At 33.5% G+C, this 17,181-nt stretch overlaps 1 long non-coding RNA gene across 1 annotated transcript; it reads left to right on the top strand.

The window, feature by feature from the left end:
• The first annotated feature begins 7,945 nt into the window (after positions 1-7,945).
• LOC141486909 (uncharacterized) lies at positions 7,946-11,791 on the top strand. The gene is made up of 3 exons (XR_012468106.1): positions 7,946-8,260; positions 8,362-8,609; positions 11,678-11,791. It is a non-coding gene; the product is annotated as an uncharacterized lncRNA (long non-coding RNA).
• Positions 11,792-17,181: the final 5,390 nt, after the last annotated feature.

Raw genomic sequence — 17,181 nt, 5'->3', positions numbered from 1 at the left:
TCAGAGGTTGAATTTTTTCTTTAACCTTTTTCTCATATAATTTTCATACGCATGTAAATAGATGGCTGATTCATACACCATACTTTTTTACCATTATGTGTTATTTCACTATGATGAAAGTTCTGTATAGGTGAAAATACTTTTTCTCTTAAGGATTTTTTAAGACATAACCTTTTGTTTATATAGGTTGTTACGTTCATTTTGAACCTCAGGTATATTAGGGTTTACGGCCTTCACTGTTCCCAATCATGGACTATTTCAATTTAAACAGATGCCATTCGGGCTGCATAATGCACCTGCTACTTTTCAGCGACTTATAGATAATGTACTTGGACATGATCTTGAGCCCAACCTATTTGTTTATCTTGCTGAAATTACCAATACCAACAAATGTGAGGTTCATAGGGTAGTAGGAACATTCTCCTGGTATCGCCGATTTATTCCGGATTTTTCCACCATGATAGCTCCGATAACCGCTCTTATTCGTAAGAACTCAAAGTTCCAGTGGACCGAAGAATGTTCTTCTTCTTTCAGAAAAATAAAAGAATGTCTTGTTGCTGCTCCAATTTTGAGTTATTCGGATTAATCCAGGCCATTTACGGTTCAGACTGATGCCTCAGGATTTGGTATTGGGGCCGTCCTAACGCAACCTTACCCAGAAGGAGATAGAGTAATCGCTTATCTCAGCAGATCACTCACAAAACAAGAACGTAATTACTCAACTACTGAGCGGGAATGTCTCGCTGTTTTGTGGGCAGTTGAGAAACTCCACCCTTATCTGTAAGGAGTGGAATTCACAGTCCAAATCGATCACTACAGTCTTCTCTGGCTTCATAACCTGAAGGACTTGACTGGTCGATTGGCACGTTGGACAGTCAGACTCCAACAGTATAATTTTAAGGTGATACATAGAAAGGGTAAGGATAATGTGGTGCCTGATGCTCTTTCTAGATCAGTAGCAATTGTCGATTCCGCAGGTGATGCCTGAGTTGAGCAGTTCTAACAATGATAGGTATCGGTCTACGGTCGATAATGTTCGTAGAAACCCATTGAAATTTGCTAGTTGGAGAGAACACGAAGGTCGTCTGTGAAAACATTTTCTCACAGATCTGGTGCCGATTATAGTCAGATAGGAAAACCCGAGGTAGAAGATGGAACTCAGACTGGTGAAAGTAGTTGTAATGAGTGTTTTAGGAAAATGCACTCAGATGTTAGGAGGCGTTTGGAAATTGCTGGTGAAAAGGCTTGTGCTAGATACAGTCTTCGATGTAGACATGTGGAGTACCTTGCAAACTAATTGGTCTGGAAGAGAAACTATGTATTATCTAACGCTGCTAACTATTTCAGTCGTAAATTAGCTGCTAGGTCTGTTGGTCCATTTTATATTAAAAAAAGGCTGTCTCCCTGAACATATGAATTGAGAGATGAAAAAGGCATATCGAAAGGAGTATGGCATGCTAAGGACTTGAAGCCGGGTCCTAATGATTCCAAGTAAAAGTTTGACCGTTGAAGAGAAATTTACGGGGTAAATTCCTTCAAGTAAGGGGGGGAATTGTTACCTTCATTTTTAATCTCAGGTTTATTAGAATAAAACGCTACCTTCCTATAATTCTCTCGTTCATTTACCAATTCAACATAAACTATTACAAAGATTATCTAGAGAACATATTTTATTAGAACACCCTGAATCTTGAGTATGAGTCTCCTATTCTGGTACTGCCCAAAGGAAAACAGGTCAATTTGCATCATTATATTCGTTAAATCTGTGATAGATATTGTTGTGAATGAGTATTATTTGATTTGATGTATGTATTAATACCACTTTATAATGAATATGTGACTTCTCTTTGTGATCTTTTTAATTGACATCTATTTGACAACTGGATAATAATTTACACTAATGATATCACGGGTGTCCAAAATATATAAATATATGTAATACACAACAGATATGTTTGTACCTCCTTATCATTCCTCAATTATTGTAGATAGTTTGAATCATGTCAAGAATGCGATAATTTGTTCTAGCCTTGCAGATAGTTTGGCAACTTCAGAATATCATCTCCAACAGTTCTGTTCATATCGTGATGTAAATACTTTCAACAAAACTCCGTATATTGACTCCTCTTCCTTAAGTAAACGTTAAAAACGGCTCTGATTGAGTATTTCTGGGACACCTGATGAAATAATGACCATCGAATCGAATTGAAGCTGAAAGTGAATGCGAATCATTGAAAATATACTCAAACAGGCGTTCTCTGAATTATTTTCAAAAGTATAAGTATGCATGCTCACCTTCTTCATTCGTCAGTCGCAATATAGCTTACTTCTTCGTCTCATCCACGAATCAATTAGTTATTAATTGGAAGATCTAACAAATTGGTTTTATCAATTTGTGTACATCTTGTCTGAATGGTAGATTAAAAACATTTAATCGGTATTTAGCTCGTCTATGTTGCCAACTATTCAAGCCGAAATTCTCTAGAATCGTGTTCGGTTAGGGAACACCTTGCCCGAGAGTTGTTTTCAACAATAAATATATATTGTAAATTTTGTATAATTTGAATGGGTTGTATATAATAGTTGTCATGTAATGTTGCAATCGGAAGAATCGTTCAACGTTCATCAGATCTGCAACTTCAGTTGTTTTCACGAAACAGATTTAGGATAGATTATTCCGTCGAAGGTCAATGATTCATAGTAGGTGGCTCTTCTGTTTCAACTAACAGAAAGGTCTTTTCGTTAGAGACTGTCATTTGTCCTTTTCCTGTGCTGATTGAGTAAAGAAAGGTGTATTCGTTGACTCGTAAAATTACATGATATTTCAATCATCCTTCATTGGGTTATATGTTACGAGACAAATTTTCAAGCTGAGGTTATACTGGTGTTACGATTTGGCACATTTTTGTTATATAACCACGGCTATACTCGTTAGAGGATTTTTTTTTAATCTCGCCTAACCTTGAAAGTGAAAGCATTTCCATCGGAATCATTTATCAGGTATGTGTATGTATTTTTTATGTTCGACTACATATTCATTCATCTAAGTTTTGTTTCCACTAATTTATTTGATTCATTTGTATTTTTGGTATTCAACAAATATTTTTCTTATTGTCAGATGCGATAAGGCCGAATTTCACTTAATGTATGTCCACCATCTAAGTAACCAGCTTTTCAAGTGGAAATCGCAGTTTGTGAAAACTCCTTTCGGCCAGGGTGAGTTAATGTATATTTTTCCTTTTATGATTATTTTGAGTGAGTGTTCATGGAAATGCTGAAATCAGAATAGCTGTTGAAATAAATTTTTAGTTGTTCAAAATAAATTTTAAAACGTTGCCAGATCTCGAATTCATTTGTACATTTGGAAACCAATTCCCAAGTGACTATATGTTTCGTAGTGAATAAAACATTTTTTTTGTCTTTCAATGTTTCATTGGGGGTTTGTACTTTTACTTGCTTCCACCGAGTTAGTCAAAAGGGGGATTTGCTTTTTCAGTTTCGCAGACTTTTCTAATTTGAACTTCCCCTTCTGACAGGGTTTTTTATTTTCTTCTATTGGTCTTTGGAGTCCAATAATCTCTGAAATTCTGAACACATTGAGAGGCTATGTACAAGGCGGATATCTAAAAGGGACTATAGCTCATCCGTAGAATATACACGTTCCAAAACTACCAATCTACAGGGCGTTACAGAGAAACGGACCAAGTTGGTGTGTGCCATACTCTTCGAGGAGCACGCAAGTTTGAATGCTATTTTTTTTATGATTGCTTATTGCTAAGATATCACGTTGCTTTGTGGCTAACTTATACTTCATAATTGTTAGAGGTGTAAATGCATATCATTTGGTAATATCGCTATTTGTATATAATTGCACATTTTTGAATAATTTTGCTATATGGTATAATGCATGCGCCTGAGCTCAAGCGACGTTTATTAGCGGAACTGCTCCCCTTATTGGAAATGGTATTTATGCATTCTCCTTCCTTTTATGCTTGATATTGATTTATATATAGTTGCCAAATACTTAGTATCACCTATATAGTTTTGCTTATGATATGAATAGAGTTAGATAACGGTTACTTACTTGCATCATACGCTATATATTTGCTTCCTACTCTCATTTATATGCCAGTATATCAATTCGTTGAATAGAGTAAGTTATTATTTTTTTTTGCTGAATATTCCATGCCTGATTAGTATTTCAAAACTTACGCTTCCAGTCCAGTGGTTAATTTTTTTATAGGTTAATGTTTGAAGATCCTGTACTACATGAAAAACAATGATTATTGTTGTTAATGAATTGGTTTAGTACTACGGTTGTGGTTTCAATCAGAGTTGGTAAATTGAAAGATTGAGTTTGCGAAATCGGGTATTTGTCTGGAAATTTAATTTGCCTGGCGCCCATAAATAACTTTAAATTTAGTGACATCTTATCGAACCACCCCTTCTGAAGCTAGCGGCAAATGCCCACTTGTCATTCGACACTTGTGGTCGAGAAACCTACCCACTGATACGGCTCAGTGTTGAGGTTTCAAGGTGTTCTACTATTTTTAGATGTGAGGGGTAAGTGTAATACATAATTAATAAAATTTTTCAACTTCCCCTTCCGTCTTATTTCTAATCTTTTCAACAATTTGTCACAGTCCACAATATTTGTTCAAATGAAAACACCCGAAATTTGCGTCTACAGCACATGCGCCACTTTTTCTTCAAGAATGACCTATAACTGACCCATGTCTTTCTTTAATCTGTATTATTAAAGTGAAAGTTTTGTATATAGACTATTATACAGAGATAAAAGTGAAGGATGAAGTAAAAGTATAAGTTTGGCCACCATACAGAAGTAAACACAAGTAAATTCACTCCCGATCGGAGTGAATTTATTTATTGGCGTGTGGCGGAGCAGGAAGGTGTCGGCTAAGAGCTGCACGGAGTTCGATCAAAAAATATGTGACCATGATTTGACTTCATCATTGCTTCGAGGAGCTGACAATTAATATCTCATATTTTTGTGAACTGTTTAGGAATTGACGAAAAATGAAATGAGGTGGTAAAATAAACGAATGTTTTGTAAAGAGAGATTCAACAATTTAGGTAAAAAACTTATGCTAATCTATTCTAAAGGTTTTTCAGAATGATGAATTTTTGATTTTTTCAACATTTGTCTTTTGGCAAATTTCAAAGAATAATAAATTCTTACCCTTGTGAAAAGAAAAAATAAATAATCCAAAAAAAAATTATTACAAGGATGACAAATTTTGATTTTTGAAAACATTGTTTTCAGCTGGTTGCCTATGCAATCAGTGACACATGAATTGTTAAAATGATTAAGAAATTCTGTCTCTAGATGATTGATACTTTGTAAAAATGAATCTGGAGGCATATATAAACTTCCAAACTGTTTGGATCATGTATTACTGTATGCCTTGTATACATTTGTTTCATTCTGTGTGGTGTAGCCACCGTGGCAAAATTTGTACATTTTCCCAAAAGATATCCACAAACATAGCCCAAGCTGTTGCCTTCAGGAGTGGCTAGAGTTCTATAATCATTTGTCTCTACTCTCAAAGGTTTATAGGGATATTTTGGAACTTCCACAAGAATCTTCATTTTATTTATGTCAGCATCTATTATATTACGTAGACTCTCACTAGTATCTTCTGGACACCTAATTCCTTCTGCCTTTGTGAAATACTGAAGAGTAAATGTGTTTTGTAAGCTCTGGAAATTTGGATAGGAGGTGGGTTTCTGGCATTTCCATAAGTATTTCTCAGTCGACCAAAATAATTTTACACACAGTTCTGATTTATATTCCTCGTCAATATGTACAATTGTGCTCCACTAAGTAGGTTTTCCCAAAGTTGCAGAAATGCCAAAATTGTTATCTGCCACCCCTCAATGATTCTCCTTTGTCTAGTTGTGTTTTTTCTTTCTTGCTTGCTTCTTGTAAATTTGCTGAAAAATATTTTTTCAGAAAATCAATTTGTTTTGGTGTCCCGAAAAAAGGTTTATTGAAATTCATATTCTGCTAGAGAAGCCGTTTTCTTGTTCAATAATTCCTCAAGACCAAATATTCTATCCTTTTCTATATTGTAGAATAAGTGTGACTTGATGCCCACTTCATCGAAACAAATGGTATTGAATAGATTGAATCAGAATTTGATGAGAGACAAAAAAGAAATAGTTTAGCAAACATTTATTCAGTGGTTTTGAATCGTTTTTCTCAAATAACTTTTTTATATTATTGGGTTGCTTGTTGTAAATTGAAACTTCAGTATAAAATACAGATTTCGTAGTTTTGGATTGCCTAGTTTGCTAATTATGAAGTGTGTCAATCGAATGAAATTCTAATGTGTTTTGCTATTGATGACAGACAGAATGTAAGAATAGACATATTTGCTATTTACAGTAGATTATTTGGAACATATTAATGGAAAGAAGGATAAACTTACTTGTGTTTACTTCTATACGGTGAGTAGAAATACAAGGCGGAAGGTGCCTCAATGTTTGCACATATCCTCAAATTTGTTTTTGCATAAGAGTGTGTGTCAGAGCGAGAGGATGGGTTTTCAAAAGAGCGTGGGTGTAGAAGTAAGAGGGGTCGGTTTGTCATATGAGTGTGAGAGAGATGGATATGGTATCGAGCTGATCCGTTTCAAAGATAGCAGCGCAACAGTTCGGTGTTTTCGGATGTAAAATAAAGCGTTGTTTATGGGGGCGACGTGGCTTATGAGGCGTTGCCGGTTTTTTTAAATTAAGCGTGGGAAAAATGACCTCGTCAACGGCGATTATTAGCAGGGTCTAATGTTTCAACGTGCGATCCGACATGTTAGAAGGGCAGTAAGAGCTGTTTGAATTGGCGCGTAAAAATTAAGCGTGATACCGACACGGATGAATTATAAAAATAATGGTATAATAATAATAATGAAGGAAAAATCGGCTTGAAGAAAAAAACATGACGCCAGACATTCAGACATTCAGTACAGCGTTAAAGAAAAAAACATGGCTACCAACGTAAAAAAAATGGCTGCCGTCGAGGTATACAGGGTGTAGCATTTAAGAAAAAACATGTGATTTCCACGGAGCTCTATCGTTTTAGCGTGCGATCCAACATGCCAGAAGGACACTGAGCAGCATTTTCGTTAACCGAATTAGCATCATCAGGAGACGTTAATCAAGATGAATATAACGGAAAAATTCTACAGAGTGCCTCAAAACATATCGTTTGAGAAAAAAAAGAACGGTAACGAGGGTCTAACGTTTCAACCTGTGATCCAATATATCAGAAAAACACTGAGCAGTATCTTCTTTAACCAAGTTCACGTCATCAGGAGTAGTGGAGCAAGAAGATTTTAATTGTGCTCACATCTCACCTATTTAATCGGTGATCTACATGAGAACTCTCAGCATCAACCGAAATGTCTTCGAAAGAGTATAAACCCAAATTAGAAAAATTGGAAGAGAAATTGTTCATTGAAAAAAATAAGTTTTTTTAAAGATAGAACTGAAATTACAAAGCAACTAGACAACCTTTCTCTATCGTGGAACCATAAAAAGTGGAATCCTGAAGGAATAAATCGACAGCAAGAAGCAAGTGTTTTGTCATCAACATATCCGTTGAAACGTATTCAACCCATTGAGATTGTTATTGGAAATAATCGGCAGAGATATGGATAAGAAACTACTTTTATTCAATATAACTAACATAGAGAATATGAAAAATGAAATGAAGAATGTTTTTACAATGGTATACGTAATATTAGCATGTAAGTTCATTTTAATTGTGAAAAATATATTGAAACTTGTTCAGAAAAAATTGAATCCACATGTGATATAAAAATTTGATGAATATACGGGTTTTTTCATTTCAATATGATGGAAATTTATATAGTAATTCATTTTTTCATCAAATGAAAATTTTTTATGAAATAAAAACGATGTAAAATGAGAAGTTGAATGATCAACTTGCAAATCGCACATATTTGCAGGAAGTACTGTAACTTGATATTTCTCACACCGCAGTTGAAGCAAGCAGTCATTATGTGAGAAAATATAGCTTAAAACAATTGAATTGCTTATCTCAACGTTTTTTTCAGAATGTTTTATATTGCAATCACATGGGTGTGGACACCGATAACCACTATCGTATAAAAATACTAGAAACTTTAATGCTGTGTAATCAAAGTTTCAGTCGAGCAGTCGAAGTCAGACAGTCAAGCTGTGTGTTTTGTTGAGATGAAAAAACCTTAAAATAATCAAGGTGAGTTTTCATAAATATTATTTGAGTGCTACAATTAAGTAATTAATTATTTTTAAAAAATATCATTGTTTTTGTAGCTTCAATCATTTTTATTTTTACAGATGGAATTATCTGAACTAAACATCACTTCAATTACAGAAAAAAAGAGTAAATTGAAATTGGAGAATATACCTGAGGGAGAACCCCAAAAAATATTGTCGGCAACAGAGGTCACAAGCAAGTTTGACTGAATTCACTGGAGGAAAGTATTCGTTAGTTTACGAGGGAACTATCAACGTGGGAAAACCTCAGCCAGCTGATTCATTCAGAATAGTGGAGAGTTGAAGTTTTTTTGAAGAAATGAAAGAGAGTAAGTGATATATTTATTTTTGGAAAGCCATATTGTATTTTGTATTTTAAAAATGTGTAGAATAATCAAACAGTCAGACGATTTGTTACAACATATTGAAAGAGTTCGTAATTCAATTTTTGATAAATATTTCAAAAACAGAGACATACAGATATGGATGAAACGTTTGAATATCCAAATTAGAAAATGTAATGAAATCATCAAAGCAAATGCGTTACTTATCGGCTCAATGAAAAAATTAGAAACTAATGTGGGACATTTCAAACATTTTCGGAAGTTGATTTTGAATTACAAATGACATGTTGGATTCACCAAGTAGAGTCAAATGGGAAAATGTTATGGTCAGGTTTCAAGAGCCGGATTAGAAGAGGGGTAATAATTGATTTATATCATAAGGATTAAGGACAATTTTCAGATGATGCATTCAAAGATTTTGAAAATTTTCACATTGATTAAAGTCAATACTACATTTTGTGGAGAGTTTGTTGAAAAAATAACGGAGGGAGATGACGACGTTCATGAAATTTATGATTTCAAATATTTTAATACTAAAAATGCTGTTATAGATTCATCGACTGATTTATATGTTTGCTTTGCTGAAAATATCAAAGATGAGATTTTCATGAAAATATCCGAGTTTTCCGAACTAGGTTCAGGAGCTGCGTTATCTAAAGTGATTTCATTAGAAGTAAATATCAATAAATTAGAAGTAGGCAACGATTCATCCTTCATCGAACTACCAAAAGGAATTTAAAATAAAAAGGTGTGTATTGATGGAAAAAATTCTGATCAGTCATGTTTTTATTGGGCAATAGTCAGTGCATTATATCCTGTTAGTAAAAATTCAGATCGAGCAACGAGTTATTCCCATTCTTCTGCTGTATTGTTCACAGCGAAATCGAAAGGACCTATGCCTTTAAACGATATGTCAAAATTTGAAAAATTGAATAATATATCGGTTAATGTTTTTGCGCTGGAATTGATTGAAAATGAGAAAAAACTTTTTTATAACGTAGTACCTGGTAGACTTACGGAAAATGAGCTTGCAGTATATGTAAATTTGCTTCTCATTCAAAACAAATATTTTCCAGAGTTGGATAATTACGATGCTCCACCAAAAGATGATTATGATGATGATGATAATCAGTTTGAAATCAAATTTCATTATTATTGGATTGAAGATTTAGGGAAATTACTTGGTTCACAGATGTCAGCTAAAAAAAGTAAAATATTCATTTGTGACCGCTGCGTAAATTATTTTTCTAGTGAAAGTAAATCAACTGAAAATGAGGAATATTGTTTGGATTAGAATAATTGTAAAATGTCGGTTCCTAAATACAATCATGTAGCTTTCAGAAATTTTGTATACAAAAAATCTACCCTATTCATAATTTACGCTAATTTTGAATGTCAGTTGAAATATTTCGCAGATTCTAATGTTAATTCCGATAGAAAAACGAAGAAATATCAAAAACACGTACCTTTCAGTGCAGGTTACTACCTGGAATGCTCATACAATGATAAATTATCATATTTCAATAGTTATAGAGGAGAAAATTTATGAATTGGTTTGCAAATGGAATGGCTGAAATTTCAAAAATGATAAATATGAAAATGAAAACAATCGTACCTGTAGTGGAGAAGCCTAATTCATGTGAGGTGACAATATGTCATATTTGTGAAAAAAGCTTTTCAGCTACGGATGTGATTGTTGGCGAACTCGATCATTTTACAGGTCAATTCAGAGGATACGCACATCAAGCCCGCAATTTGAATTTAAAAAAACTGTTAGTCGTTTCTGTAGTTTTTCATAATTTGAGTGCGTGTGTTAGTCATTTTATGATTAGCGATTTATGTGAACGAGGTCATTTGACCCTACTACCCGTTAATAAGGAAAAGTATATTTCTTTCACTCTACATTCAGATGAAAACAATATCAAACTCAGATTCATAAATTCATTAAGATTTTCAGGAGCCCTCGATAAATTGGCTACAATTTTAGATGTATCTGAAAAAAAACTACTTAAACGAGAATTCAGTTGCTTGGATGATGATACATTTCATTTATTGACTTGTAAAGATGTATTTTGTTATGATTATATTGATGGTTTGGATAAATTGGAGGAAACTTCAATACCATCAATTGAACATTTTTATAATAAATTGTGTGATGAACACATTAGCGAAAAAATGTATGCCCATGCTCAGAAGGTTTGGAATACTTTCAGATGTGAAAATTTGGGGGAATACAGTGACTTGTATTTAAAAACAGACATTTTACTTCTTGGAGATATTTTTGAGCAGTTCAGGTAAAAATATTGAGATAAATATCACTTGCATGGTATACTATGCCTGGATATTCGTGGGATTGCATGTTGAAGCATACAAAGTGTGAATTAGAATCATTGAAGGATGTTGATATGATTTTATTCATAGAAAAAAGCATAAGAGGTGGAATATCTGTTTGCAGCAACCGATTTTCAGATGCTAACAATGAATATATGCCGAATTATGATCCTTCAAACTCATCTAAGTTTATTCTTCATTTAGATGTGAACAATCTTTATGGGTGGGCTATGAGTGAATTTTTACTCTCATGGGGATTCAAATGGATTGAAAATGTTGATAAATTTGGCATTGTATCAAAAAGTGATGATGATGATGATTATATTAACGTATGACGATATCAGACGATGCGCCAGAAGGTTATTTTTTTCAAGTAGATTTAGAGTACCCAAAGAAACTTCATGATTCACATGAAGACTTTTCATTTGCTGCTGAACATCGAATACCGCCCGGTTCTAAACTTCCAAAATTAATGACTACACTTTATAATAAAAATAAATAAATATACGTATGTGGGTGAAATTCCAAGGAAATATGCGTAAAGGCTAGTGTTTATAGATGTAAACAATGGAAATAGATTTGTTTCACATCAGTTCATGAGATTCAGTTAGCAGTATTTGCTCAGGCACAATTCCAAAGAATACACCATTCAAATGTGAATTGAAGTTGATATTTCAAGATCTTCGTCAGTTAGATACAAAAAACTGTTGAATTTGTTCCAGAACACTCAACGAGGCAAGAGAAAAATAAGTCACAAATGGAATTTGACGTTTATAAAATTATCATAGGATATACGATGTTAGCATGTATTTTGATTAGATTTGTAAAACAATTATGGAATTTTCTGATTGATTCGGCCGTTACTTGATGAAGATCCATAGTAATTTCACAAACTACACTTAAACGATTTGATCTCCACTAACTTAAGTTAGTGGAGATCAAATCGTTTAAGTGTAGTTTGTGAAATTATGGAATTTAATAAAAAAATGAATATTTTGATTGAAACAGTAAATTTTTCGTTTTATTTCAAGTTGGTGAGAATATATAATATAGGTATGCAGAATTATCGCTATCACTTATCGATAAAGCCAGACATATGGCTCAAAGCGACGAAACAAAGGCTCTTTTTTTGATTGCATAATATGTCATCACCTATTTTCCTATTCTTACCCAAGGTGACATTGATCACTGTCAATGCTGAATCAGCATCCAGAGATATGCGTTTTCAAAGTGACGGAACAAAGGCTCTTTGTTTGATTCCATAATTTGTCATCACTTATTTTTCCATAAATACCTCCTGCGAGGCGAAACGCGAGTTAGTTGTATCAGTTGAAGGTGATACCAGTAATACGTGCAACGATTCTATTTGAAACTAAGTGTTTTTCATGCTCACTTCATGAATTTTTATTGCAAGATTTTTTATACGTTTTTGACTTTTTCACAAATGAATTTATTCAAATTTAATGTAATTCAAAGGTGGTGAGAGTTGTTATTGAATTATCATTAATTTTCCAAAACTTTTCTTAGTTTGATTTACTTGAGAGTTTTTTATACATACTTTTTAAGGGTTAACGTTTTTTTCAATTATTTTGTAATACAAAACAGTTCAGAGGTATTTACGTATCGTACAATTTGTTTTGTTGTCAAATGGCAGCCCCATAACCGGAAAACGTGATTATGAATTTTACTCGAGAATCATCCAAGCTGAATAAGAGTTTTTCTCGTATTTTATCTATTTGCCTTTGACAATGCCATATCTTGTCTATATACACATTTATTATGTAGTAAACAGAAGATCATTTTGTGAGCAGCTTTCTAGTTGAATAAAACACAGAGTAAGTAACGAATAACGTTCATTCATGTTGTCGTTTATTGAGAGAGTGTTCGTATAATTTGAAACATTAACTGTTTTTTTATTTTTGGTTTCTCTCAGGTGGATTTCCTGAAATTCAAGTTCAGTCGTGGTGAGGAAACCAATTAACAACAATAACAATTTGTTACCACACCGAGTGACGGAGGAGTATCACTCCCATTTAGAAGAATTTTTCATAAGGAAAATACGCTGTCGTGTTGTTTCTTTTGAAATTATACGAAATTAAGGTTAGTACTGACTTCACATTTTTTCTCTGTTCAATATATGTATAGAGTTTGTGGTTGTATACTATATATTTTGTTCGACTCAAAAATTTTTTCATTCATAGATACGATCCGCATAAAGAAGTGTTTTCAATATTTTTTCTTCATTTAGTACGTGCAGAATATGTGTTTTAAATTCGTTGTTTTGGATGACAGTTGATTTTTTCAATTATAACTGTAGCTCGCTCATTTTTCACAATCACTCCATGATAACATTACCCCCACTCTCGAATTTTATTTTCATTTGGTGTATGTTTGTATTGAAGATTGCATTTATTTCAGAACACTACATCAACGTGTGCAGTATAACTTCAGAATCGTCTCAACAACTACATCCAAAATCGTCTTAGCAACCTTTCCAGAACGAACTTTAATCTCAACAGCTTCCAGAACCATCTCATCAGTGTCCACAGAACGAGATTCAATTCTCTGCAGCTTACAAAACCTACTCATCACACCAAAAATTTCATTTGTGAACAAAATATCGGTGAGTCATGTCAATAAATATAATCCAAATTTCAAAAATCAAGTCGGTAATTGATAATTACCTTTTTTAGTCATTAGAGATAATTATTCAGAGTATTTTGCAAGACAAGCTATACAATTCATTGATGAACATATAAGCAAATGCGTTTTGTTATAAAAGAAATTAAATTTTCGGTTGGGGAAAAAATATTTTATTAAGAAAGAGAATGATGAAGAAATTGTTCATCGTAAATATTTCAGTACACCAAATAAAGTTATCGATTCAGGTACGGACTTGACTGCTTGGTACAATGAAAACCCTGTGGATGTTATATTGAATAAATTAGGCGAATTTGAAAAACAACTGTCGAGGTGGGCTTTGAGTAAAATTCTTTTGTTGGAAGTAGCAATTAATGAATATGTGATTGGTAACGGTTCTTCTTTCATTCCACTGCTGCAAGAAATCGCAAGGAAGCAGGCATGCATTTATGTACGAAACGATGACGAAATGTGCTTCTTTCGGAGTATTATTAGCGCCTTGTATCCTGTAGCAATAAATTCACAGAGAGTGTCAAAATATCCACACCATTCTACAGTTTTGAATACTACAGGGCTGGATACTCACATGAAATTTCCAAATTTGAAAAACTCAATCATATTATTTCTGTTAATGTTTACACTTTGGAATTGAATCAAGTAAAGGAAAAATCATTTTATGTAGTAGTACCTGCCAGACTCACGGAAACAAAATGAGACAGACATGTTAATTTGTTATTAATTCGAATAAAATATTTTCCAAAATTGAACGATTATGAGGCTCCACCTATTAATGATGATGACGAGACTGAAATTAAATTGCATTATTGTTGGATCAAAGACATGTCTATACTATTTTCAAAACAAATGAGTAATCATAGAGGACAAAAGTTTTTTTGTGATAGATGACTCAATTATTTTTCAAGTCAGCAAAAAATAAATGATCATACTGTTTTGTGCGAAAAAGTGAATGACTGTAAAATTTCCTTTCCTACATATGATTATGTGGAATTTCAAAATTATGTTTATAAACAAAAATGCCCGTTTATAATTATTGCTGATGTTGAGCCATTGTTGGAGAAATGTAACTAAAGCATATCTAACAAAACTAAAAATAAAAAACATATACCTTTCAGTGCAGACTACTACTTCAAGTGTTCCTATGACGACAGTCTTTCTCATTTCAAAAGCTATCGAGGTGAAGACTGTATGAAATGGTTTGCCGATGAGTTGTCTGATATTGCAAAATCTGTTGGATCAAAAATAGAGAACATTGAGCCGATGACAGTGCCTTTAAATAATATCGGTGCTGCAACGACTTGTGATATTTGCGAAAAACCGTTCGCTCCCAAAGATGTTATTGTGTACGATCACTATACGGGGGCGTTTCGCGGTTTAGCGCACCAAGCCCCTTGTAATGTCAACATTCGAAAATTATTCGTGGTACCCATTACTTTTCATAATCTTTCAGCATACGACAGTCACTTCATTATCAGATATATCGCAAAAAAGGCTGTGTGAGAATACTTCCCTCAAATAAAGAAAAATACATTTCCTTCACACAGAAGGATGCTGAAACTAAAATTAAATTTTGATTTTATAAATTCTTTTCGATTGATTCATGGGAACATTGTTGGATGAATTAGTATCCACATTGGATATGAATGATTTAGAAAATTTAAAGAAAGAATTTAGTCATTTATATGATGAGAAATTCGCTCTTCTCACCAGGAAGGGGTATTTCCATATGATTATATGGATAGCATGGAAAAAGTGAACATCGCCGAGTTACCATCACGAGAAGAATTCTATAATGAATTAAATGATGAATACATAACAGAAGAGAAATATGCTAACGCACAAAATGTTTGGGAATCATTCGAAATTACAAATTTGGGATCGTATGCGGACCTATATTTGAAAACAGATATTTCAGACGTTTTTGAAAATTTTCGTCAAAAAAGCATAGCAACTAATGAGTTGGACCCCGCATGGTATTATACTATGCCTGGGTACACGTGGGATGCCATGTTGAAGTATACGAAGTGTAAATTACAAATTTCAAAAGACATTGACATGATTATGTTTGTAGAAAAGGAGATAAGGGGCGGAATATGGGTTTGTTCAAATAGATATTCAGAAGAAAATAATAAATATATGGAAGCATGCAATCCCGAAAAACCTTCAAAATATTTTTTGTATTTATATGGGTGAGCAATGTCAGAATTTTTGCCTTACGACGGTTTTCAGTGGGTGGAAAATTTTGATAAAGATGTAACTGAAATTCCTGACAATGCATCAGAAGGCTACATATTGGAGTTGATTTGGAATACCCCGAAAGATTACATGATTTACATAAAGATTTTCCGTTCTGTCCAGAACATCAAGCACCACCAAATTCAAAAAAAAAATAATAATGGGTAACCCTGTATAATAAAGACAAATATATTTTGCATTATCGCAACTTGAAACAAGCATTGAAAAACGGTTTGATTCTAACCAAAATTCATCGGGTTGTGAATTCAAACAATCTGCATGGTTGCGTCCCTACATTGACTTGAATACTTGCTGCAGCTACCAGTTCTTTTGGTAAAAATCTATATAAACTAATGGTAAATGCTATTTTTGGGAAAACGACGGAAAACATTCGGTTACACAGGGTGGTCAAACTTGTGAATTCCTGGAACGGTCGTTATGGCGCCAAAAATTTAATTGCGAGCCCTCGATTTCAGAGTCGAACCGTTTTCGATACAGACTTGGTGGCTATTGAATTGAAAAAGACTGAACTTGTTTTCAATAAACCCCTGGACATCAGAATGGCAATATTAGATATTTGAAAAACATGCATGTTTGATTTCCATTACGATTTCATGGTGCCCACTCTAGGTATAGAAAATCGCAAGTTAATGTATACAGATACAGATAGCTTCATCTACGAAATAACGTGTGGAGTCGTCTATTCAGAACTCATTAAAAAGAACTCATCAAAATTCAATACTTTCGATTATTCATATCAAATTCCACTTGTGAATAAAAAAATTTCGGGCTTGATGAAAGAGGAGGCAAATGGTAAAATCATCACGCACTTTGCAGGGTTATGTTCCAAAATGTGAACCTACAAGGTGCAGGGTGGAAAAGTTATCAAAAAATTAAAAGGAATTCGATATAATGTAGTCAAAAGTAAAATTGATTTTAAAGATTATATCGAGTGTCTCAGAAATTTTAAAGAAAAAACATGTGAGCAGTTTACTATTCGATCATACGCTCACAACGTTTTCAGTATCAAGCAGGTGAAAATAGGCTTTACCTTGGGGGCACTATAGCTTGAAATAAGGTTATCATTTGGATTTTATTTCTATTGATGTGAGTCACTGATAAATTTTGTCCTTGTTTGAATATGACTGATAGGTGTGTGTTACTCTGAGAATTTTCAACAGCGGTAGAGACCACCAACTTTTCAAGAATTGGCTGCAAACAGAAATATGTTCGAGTATTTCAGTTTTTGTATACTATTTATTATTGTACATGTACACGTTGATATGATTTGAATGGAATATATTAAAATTTTGGTGTTTTATTACATCAAACA

Source organism: Leptinotarsa decemlineata, unplaced genomic scaffold (assembly GCF_025532065.1).
Source record: "Leptinotarsa decemlineata unplaced genomic scaffold, Ldec_3_MD MMD2_tig00026375_RagTag_RagTag, whole genome shotgun sequence".
Lineage (NCBI taxonomy): Eukaryota > Metazoa > Arthropoda > Insecta > Coleoptera > Chrysomelidae > Leptinotarsa > Leptinotarsa decemlineata.
This window is presented reverse-complemented; position numbering and strand designations above follow the sequence as displayed.